The 10,000-nt window shown below is 42.7% G+C and overlaps 1 protein-coding gene across 1 annotated transcript in view; it reads left to right on the forward strand.

Moving 5' to 3' along the window:
- Window positions 1–10,000, forward strand: part of hephl1b (hephaestin-like 1b) — a gene marked incomplete at its 3' end in the record, with an annotated part of 101,335 nt that overhangs the window by 30,729 nt on the left and 60,606 nt on the right. The gene's annotated exons all lie outside the window — the stretch shown is intronic.

Raw genomic sequence — 10,000 nt, forward strand, 5'->3', positions numbered from 1 at the left:
TACTGGGTAATTGAGTAGTACTATGTACACAGTGCAGTTGGGGTACTGGGTAATTGAGTAGTACTATGTACACAGTGCAGTTGGGGTACTGGGTAATTGAGTAGTACTATGTACACAGTGCAGTTGGGGTACTAGGTAATTGAGTAGTACTATGTACACAGTGCAGTTGGGGTACTGGGTAATTGAGTAGTTCTATGTACACAGTGCAGTTGGGGTACTAGGTAATTGAGTAGTACTATGTACACAGTGCAGTTGGGGTACTGGGTAATTGAGTAGTACTATGTACACAGTGCAGTTGGGGTACTAGGTAATTGAGTAGTACTATGTACACAGTGCAGTTGGGGTACTGGGTAACTGAGTAGTACTATGTACACAGTGCAGTTGGGGTACTAGGTAATTGAGTAGTACTATGTACACAGTGCAGTTGGGGTACTAGGTAATTGAGTAGTTCTATGTACACAGTGCAGTTGGGGTACTAGGTAATTGAGTAGTACTATGTACACAGTGCAGTTGGGGTACTGGGTAATTGAGTAGTACTATGTACACAGTGCAGTTGGGGTACTGGGTAATTGAGTAGTACTATGTACACAGTGCAGTTGGGGTACTGGGTAATTGAGTAGTACTATGTACACAGTGCAGTTGGGGTACTAGGTAATTGAGTAGTACTATGTACACAGTGCAGTTGGGGTACTGGGTAATTGAGTAGTACTATGTACACAGTGCAGTTGGGGTACTAGGTAATTGAGTAGTACTATGTACACAGTGCAGTTGGGGTACTGGGTAATTGAGTAGTACTATGTACACAGTGCAGTTGGGGTACTAGGTAATTGAGTAGTACTATGTACACAGTGCAGTTGGGGTACTGGGTAACTGAGTAGTACTATGTACACAGTGCAGTTGGGGTACTAGGTAATTGAGTAGTACTATGTACACAGTGCAGTTGGGGTACTAGGTAATTGAGTAGTTCTATGTACACAGTGCAGTTGGGGTACTAGGTAATTGAGTAGTACTATGTACACAGTGCAGTTGGGGTACTGGGTAATTGAGTAGTACTATGTACACAGTGCAGTTGGGGTACTGGGTAATTGAGTAGTACTATGTACACAGTGCAGTTGGGGTACTGGGTAATTGAGTAGTTCTATGTACACAGTGCAGTTGGGGTACTAGGTAATTGAGTAGTACTATGTACACAGTGCAGTTGGGGTACTGGGTAATTGAGTAGTTCTATGTACACAGTGCAGTTGGGGTACTAGGTAATTGAGTAGTACTATGTACACAGTGCATTGTACTATGGGTACAGTGCAGTTGGGGTACTGGGTAATTGAGTAGTTCTATGTACACAGTGCAGTTGGGGTACTGCAGGTAATTGAGTAGTACTATGTACACAGTGCAGTTGGGGTACTGGGTAATTGAGTAGTACTATGTACACAGTGCAGTTGGGGTACTAGGTAATGAGTAGTACTATGTACACAGTGCAGTTGGGGTACTGGGTAACTGAGTAGTACTATGTACACAGTGCAGTTGGGGTACTAGGTAATTGAGTAGTACTATGTACACAGTGCAGTTGGGGTACTAGGTAATTGAGTAGTACTATGTACACAGTGCAGTTGGGGTACTAGGTAATTGAGTAGTACTATGTACACAGTGCAGTTGGGGTACTGGGTAATTGAGTAGTACTATGTACACAGTGCAGTTGGGGTACTAGGTAATTGAGTGCAGTTGGGGTACTAGTGTGTACACAGTGCAGTTGGGGTACTACTGGATAATTGAGTAGTACTATGTACACAGTGCAGTTAGGGGTACTGGGTAATTGAGTAGTACTATGTACACAGTGCAGTTGGGGTACTATGGGTAATTGAGTAGTACTATGTACACAGTGCAGTTGGGGTACTGGGTAATTGAGTAGTACTATGTACACAGTGCAGTTGGGGTACTAGGTAATTGAGTAGTACTATGTACACAGTGCAGTGCAGTTGGGGTACTAGGTAATTGAGTAGTACTATGTACACAGTGCAGTTGGGGTACTAGGTAATTGAGTAGTACTATGTACACAGTGCAGTTGGGGTACTAGGTAATTGAGTAGTACTATGTACACAGTGCAGTTGGGGTACTAGGTAATTGAGTAGTACTATGTACACAGTGCAGTTGGGGGTACTGGGTAGTTCTATGTACACAGTGGAGTAGTACTATGTACACAGTGCAGTTGGGGTACTGGGTAATTGAGTAGTACTATGTACACAGTGCAGTTGGGGTACTGGGTAATTGAGTAGTACTATGTACACAGTGCAGTTGGGGTACTGGGTAATTGAGTAGTACTATGTACACAGTGCAGTTGGGGTACTGGGTAATTGAGTAGTACTATGTACACAGTGCAGTTGGGGTACTGGGTAATTGAGTAGTACTATGTACACAGTGCAGTTGGGGTACTGGGTAATTGAGTAGTACTATGTACACAGTGCAGTTGGGGTACTAGGTAATTGAGTAGTACATTGAGGTACTATGTACACAGTGCAGTTGGGGTACTAGGTAATTGAGTAGTACTATGTACACAGTGCAGTTGGGGTACTGGGTAATTGAGTAGTACTATGTACACAGTGCAGTTGGGGTACTGGGTACTGAGTAGTACTATGTACACAGTGCAGTTGGGGTACTAGGTAATTGAGTAGTACTATGTACACAGTGCAGTTGGGGTACTGGGTAATTGAGTAGTACTATGTACACAGTGCAGTTGGGGCACTAGGTAATTGAGTACTAGTACTGCATGTACACAGTGCAGTTGGGGTACTGGGTAATTGAGTAGTACTATGTACACAGTGCAGTTGGGGTACTAGGTAATTGAGTAGTTCTATGTACACAGTGCAGTTGGGGTACTAGGTAATTGAGTAGTACTATGTACACAGTGCAGTTGGGGTACTGGGTAATTGAGTAGTACTATGTACACAGTGCAGTTGGGGTACTAGGTAATTGAGTAGTACTATGTACACAGTGCAGTTGGGGTACTAGGTAATTGAGTAGTACTATGTACACTATGTACACAGTGCAGTTGGGGTACTGGGTAATTGAGTAGTACTATGTACACAGTGCAGTTGGGGTACTGGGTAATGAGTAGTACTATGTACACAGTGCAGTTGGGGTACTAGGTAATTGAGTAGTACTATGTACACAGTGCAGTTGGGGTACTGGGTAATTGAGTAGTACTATGTACACAGTGCAGTTGGGGTACTGGGTAATTGAGTAGTACTATGTACACAGTGCAGTTGGGGTACTGGGTAATTGAGTAGTACTATGTACACAGTGCAGTTGGGGTACTGGGTAATTGAGTAGTACTATGTACACAGTGCAGTTGGGGTACTAGGTAATTGAGTAGTACTATGTACACAGTGCAGTTGGGGTACTGGGTAATTGAGTAGTACATTGAGGTACTATGTACACAGTGCAGTTGGGGTACTAGGTAATTGAGTAGTACTATGTACACAGTGCAGTTGGGGTACTGGGTAATTGAGTAGTACTATGTACACAGTGCAGTTGGGGTACTGGGTAATTGAGTAGTACTATGTACACAGTGCAGTTGGGGTACTAGGTAATTGAGTAGTACTATGTACACAGTGCAGTTGGGGTACTGGGTAATTGAGTAGTACTATGTACACAGTGCAGTTGGGGTACTGGGTAATTGAGTAGTACTATGTACACAGTGCAGTTGGGGTACTGGGTAATTGAGTAGTACTATGTACACAGTGCAGTTGGGGTACTGGGTAATTGAGTTGAGGTACTATGTACACAGTGCAGTTGGGGTACTAGGTAATTGAGTAGTACTATGTACACAGTGCAGTTGGGGTACTAGGTGCAGTTGGGGTACTGGGTAATTGAGTAGTACTATGTACACAGTGCAGTTGGGGTACTAGGTAATTGAGTAGTACTATGTACACAGTGCAGTTGGGGTACTGGGTAATTGAGTAGTACTATGTACACAGTGCAGTTGGGGTACTAGGTAATTGAGTAGTACTATGTACACAGTGCAGTTGGGGTACTGGGTAATTGAGTAGTACTATGTACACAGTGCAGTTGGGGTACTAGGTAATTGAGTAGTACTATGTACACAGTGCAGTTGGGGTACTAGGTAATTGAGTAGTACTATGTACACAGTGCAGTTGGGGTACTGGGTAATTGAGTAGTACTATGTACACAGTGCAGTTGGGGTACTAGGTAATTGAGTAGTACTATGTACACAGTGCAGTTGGGGTACTAGGTAATTGAGTAGTACTATGTACACAGTGCAGTTGGGGTACTGGGTAATTGAGTAGTACTATGTACACAGTGCAGTTGGGGTACTGGGTAATTGAGTAGTACTATGTACACAGTGCAGTTGGGGTACTAGGTAATTGAGTAGTACTATGTACACAGTGCAGTTGGGGTACTAGGTAATGTACACAGTGAGTTGTACTATGTACACAGTGCAGTTGGGGTACTAGGTAATTGAGTAGTACTATGTACACAGTGCAGTTGGGGTACTGGGTAATTGAGTAGTACTATGTACACAGTGCAGTTGGGGTACTGGGTAATTGAGTAGTACTATGTACACAGTGCAGTTGGGGTACTGGGTAATTGAGTAGTACTATGTACACAGTGCAGTTGGGGTACTAGGTAATTGAGTAGTACTATGTACACAGTGCAGTTGGGGTACTAGGTAATTGAGTAGTACTATGTACACAGTGCAGTTGGGGTACTAGGTAATTGAGTAGTACTATGTACACAGTGCAGTTGGGGTACTAGGTAATTGAGTAGTACTATGTACACAGTGCAGTTGGGGTACTAGGTAATTGAGTAGTACATTGAGGTACTATGTACACAGTGCAGTTGAGGTACTAGGTAATTGAGTAGTTCTATGTACACAGTGCAGTTGGGGTACTAGGTAATTGAGTAGTACTATGTACACAGTGCAGTTGGGGTACTAGGTAATTGAGTAGTACTATGTACACAGTGCAGTTGGGGTACTAGGTAATTGAGTAGTACTATGTACACAGTGCAGTTGGGGTACTGGGTAATTGAGTAGTACTATGTACACAGTGCAGTTGGGGTACTAGGTAATTGAGTAGTACTATGTACACAGTGCAGTTGAGGTACTAGGTAACTATGAGTAGTACTATGTACACAGTGCAGTTGGGGTACTAGGTAATTGAGTAGTACTATGTACACAGTGCAGTTGGGGTACTAGGTAATTGAGTAGTACTATGTACACAGTGCAGTTGGGGTACTAGGTAATTGAGTAGTACTATGTACACAGTGCAGTTGGGGTACTGGGTAATTGAGTAGTACTATGTACACAGTGCAGTTGGGGTACTGGGTAATTGAGTAGTACTATGTACACAGTGCAGTTGGGGTACTAGGTAATTGAGTAGTACTATGTACACAGTGCAGTTGGGGTACTAGGTAATGAGTAGTACTATGTACACAGTGCAGTTGGGGTACTGGGTAATTGAGTAGTACAGTATGTACACAGTGCAGTTGGGGTACTAGGTAATTGAGTAGTACTATGTACACAGTGCAGTTGGGGTACTAGGTAATTGAGTAGTACTATGTACACAGTGCAGTTGGGGTACTAGGTAATTGAGTAGTACTATGTACACAGTGCAGTTGGGGTACTAGGTAATTGAGTAGTTCTATGTACACAGTGCAGTTGGGGTACTGGGTAATTGAGTAGTACTATGTACACAGTGCAGTTGGGGTACTAGGTAATTGAGTAGTACTATGTACACAGTGCAGTTGGGGTACTAGGTAATTGAGTAGTACTATGTACACAGTGCAGTTGGGGTACTGGGTAATTGAGTAGTACTATGTACACAGTGCAGTTGGGGTACTGGGTAATTGAGTATTGAGTAGTACTATGTACACAGTGCAGTTGGGGGTACTGGGTAATTGAGTAGTACTATGTACACAGTGCAGTTGGGGTACTGGGTAATTGAGTAGTACTATGTACACAGTGCAGTTGGGGTACTAGGTAATTGAGTAGTACTATGTACACAGTGCAGTTGGGGTACTAGGTAATTGAGTAGTACTATGTACACAGTGCAGTTGGGGTACTAGGTAATTGAGTAGTACATTGAGGTACTATGTACACAGTGCAGTTGGGGTACTAGGTAATTGAGTAGTTCTATGTACACAGTGCAGTTGGGGTACTAGGTAATTGAGTAGTACTATGTACACAGTGCAGTTGGGGTACTAGGTAATTGAGTAGTACATTGAGGTACTATGTACACAGTGCAGTTGAGGTACTAGGTAATTGAGTAGTACTATGTACACAGTGCAGTTGGGGTACTAGGTAATTGAGTAGTACATTGAGGTACTATGTACACAGTGCAGTTGAGGTACTAGGTAATTGAGTAGTACTATGTACACAGTGCAGTTGGGGTACTAGGTAATTGAGTAGTACTATGTACACAGTGCAGTTGGGGTACTAGGTAATTGAGTAGTTCTATGTACACAGTGCAGTTGGGGTACTAGGTAATTGAGTAGTACTATGTACACAGTGCAGTTGGGGTACTGGGTAATTGAGTAGTACTATGTACACAGTGCAGTTTGGGTACTAGGTAATTGAGTAGTACTATTGAGTACTACAGTGCACACAGTGCAGTTGGGGTACTAGGTAATTGAGTAGTACTATGTACACAGTGCAGTTGGGGTACTAGGTGCAGTTGAGTAGTTGAGTACTATGTTCTATGTACACAGTGCAGTTGGGGTACTAGGTAATTGAGTAGTACTATGTACACAGTGCAGTTGGGGTACTAGGTAATTGAGTAGTACTATGTACACAGTGCAGTTGGGGTACTAGGGTAATTGAGTAGTACTATGTACACAGTGCAGTTGGGGTACTAGGTAATTGAGTAGTACTATGTACACAGTGCAGTTGGGGTACTAGGTAATTGAGTAGTACTATGTACACAGTGCAGTTGGGGTACTAGGTAATTGAGTAGTACTATGTACACAGTGCAGTTGGGGTACTAGGTAATTGAGTAGTACTATGTACACAGTGCAGTTGGGGTACTAGGTAATTGAGTAGTACTATGTACACAGTGCAGTTGGGGTACTAGGTAATTGAGTAGTACTATGTACACAGTGCAGTTGGGGTACTAGGTAATTGAGTAGTACTATGTACACAGTGCAGTTGGGGGTAATTGAGTACTAGGTAATTGAGTAGTACTATGTACACAGTGCAGTTGGGGTACTAGGTAATTGAGTAGTACTATGTACACAGTGCAGTTGGGGTACTAGGTAATTGAGTAGTACTATGTACACAGTGCAGTTGGGGTACTAGGTAATTGAGTAGTACTATGTACACAGTGCAGTTGGGGTACTAGGTAATTGAGTAGTACTATGTACACAGTGCAGTTGGGGTACTAGGTAATTGAGTACTACTATGTACACAGTGCAGTTGGGGTACTGGGTAATTGAGTAGTACTATGTACACAGTGCAGTTGGGGTACTAGGTAATTGAGTAGTTGAGGTACTATGTACACAGTGCAGTTGGGGTCCTAGGTAATTGAGTAGTACTATGTACACAGTGCAGTTGGGGTACTGGTAATTGAGTAGTACTATGTACACAGTGCAGTTGGGGTACTGGGTAATTGAGTAGTACTATGTACACAGTGCAGTTGGGGTACTAGGTAATTGAGTAGTACTATGTACACAGTGCAGTTGGGGTACTAGGTAATTGAGTAGTACTATGTACACAGTGCAGTTGGGGTACTGGGTAATTGAGTAGTACTATGTACACAGTGCAGTTGGGGTACTGGTAATTGAGTAGTACTATGTACACAGTGCAGTTGGGGTACTAGGTAATTGAGTAGTACTATGTACACAGTGCATTCTGAAAGTATTCAGACCCCTTCAGTTTTTCCACATTTTGTTAAGTTACAGCCTTACTCTAATTTTATTTTTTAAATTCAATGTGAACACAATACCCCGTAATGACAAAGGGAAAACAGGTTTTTAGATGTTTGCAAATATATAAAAAATAAAAAACATAAAGTACATGATTTACATAAGTAAATGATAAAGTATTCAGACCTTTGCTATGAGACTCTAATTGAGCTCAGGTGCATCCTGTTTCCATTGATCATCCTTGAGAAGTTTCAACAACTTGATTGGAGTCCATCTGTGGTGAATTCAATTGATTGGACATGATTTGGAAAGGCACACACCTGTCTATATGAGGTCCCACAGTTGACGGTGCATGTCAGAGCAAAAACCAAGCCATGAGGTTGAAGGAATTGTCTGTAGAGCTCCGAGACACGATTGTGTAGAGGCACAGATCTGGGGAAGGGTACCAAAACTTTTCAGCAGCATTGAAGGTCCTCAAGAACACAGTGGCCTCCATCATTCTTAAATGAAAGAAGTTTGGAACCACCAAGACTCTTCCAAGAGTTGGCCGTCAAGCCAAACTGAGCAATTGGGGGAGAAGGGCCTTGGTAAGGGAGGTGACCAAGAACCAATGGTCACTCTGACAACTCCAGACTTCCTCTGTGGAGATGGGAGAACCTTCCAGAAGAATGGGAGACACTCCCCAAATACAGGTGTGCCAAGCTTGTAGCGTCATACCCCAAAAGACTCAAATAAAATTGTATTGGTCACATACACATGGTTAGCAGATGTTAATGCGAGTGTAGCAAAATGCTTGTGCTTCTAGTTCCAACAGTGCAGCAATATCAAACAAGTAATCTAACAATTCCACAACAATTACCTAATACACACAAGTGTAAAGGGGTGAATGAGAATATGTACATGTAAGTATATGGATGAGTGATGGCCGAGCAGCATAGGCAATACTAAGTCAGTGTAAGTGTGTGTATAGAGTCAGTGTAAGTGTGTGTGTATAGAGTCAGTGTAAGTGTGTGTGTGTAGAGTCAGTCTAAGTGTGTGTGTATAGAGTCAGTGTAAGTGTGTGTGTGTATAGAGTCAGTGTAAGTGTGTGTGTGTAGAGTCAGTGTAAGTGTGTGTGTGTAGAGTCAGTGTAAGTGTGTGTGTGTGTGTAGAGTCAGTGTAAGTGTGTGTGTGTGTAGAGTCAGTGTAAGTGTGTGTGTATAGAGTCAGTGTAAGTGTGTGTGTAGAGTCAGTGTAAGTGTGTGTGTATAGAGTCAGTGTAAGTGTGTGTGTGTGTGGAGTCAGTGTAAGTGTGTGTGTGTGTATAGAGTCAGTGTAAGTGTGTGTGTATAGAGTCAGTGTAGAGTGTGTGTGTGTAGAGTCAGTCAGTAAGTGTGTGTATAGAGTCAGTGTAAGTGTGTGTGTGTATGTAGAGAGTCAGTGTAAGTGTGTGTGTGTAGAGTCAGTGTGTGTGTGTGTGGAGTCAGTGTGTGTGTGTAGAGTCAGTGTAAGTGTGTGTGTGTAGAGTCAGTGTAAGTGTGTGTGTGTATAGAGTCAGTGTAAGAGTGTGTGTGTATAGAGTCAGTGTAAGTGTGTGTGTAGAGTCAGTGTAAGTGTGTGTGTATAGAGTCAGTGTAAGTGTGTGTGTGTGTGGAGTCAGTGTAAGTGTGTGTGTGTGTATAGAGTCAGTGTAAGTGTGTGTGTGTGTAGAGTCAGTGTAAGTGTGTGTGTATAGAGTCAGTGTAAGTGTGTGTGTGTATAGAGTCAGTGTAAGTGTGTGTGTGTAGAGTCAGTGTAAGTGTGTGTGTGTGTGTGTAGAGTCAGTGTAAGTGTGTGTGTGTATAGAGTCAGTGTAAGTGTGTGTGTGTGTAGAGTCAGTGTAAGTGTGTGTGTATAGAGTCAGTGTAAGTGTGTGTGTGTGTAGAGTCAGTGTAAGTGTGTGTGTGTAGAGTCAGTGTAAGTGTGTGTGTGTGTAGAGTCAGTGTAAGTGTGTGTGTGTAGAGTCAGTGTAAGTGTGTGTGTGTATAGAGTCAGTGTAAGTGTGTGTGTATAGAGTCAGTGTAAGTGTGTGTGTATAGAGTCAGTGTAAGTGTGTGTGTGTATAGAGTCAGTGTAAGTGTGTGTGTATAGAGTCAGTGTAAGTGTG

The sequence above is a fragment of the Oncorhynchus nerka genome, unplaced genomic scaffold (genome assembly GCF_034236695.1).
Source record: "Oncorhynchus nerka isolate Pitt River unplaced genomic scaffold, Oner_Uvic_2.0 unplaced_scaffold_101___fragment_2___debris, whole genome shotgun sequence".
Taxonomy (NCBI): Eukaryota; Metazoa; Chordata; class Actinopteri; order Salmoniformes; family Salmonidae; genus Oncorhynchus; species Oncorhynchus nerka.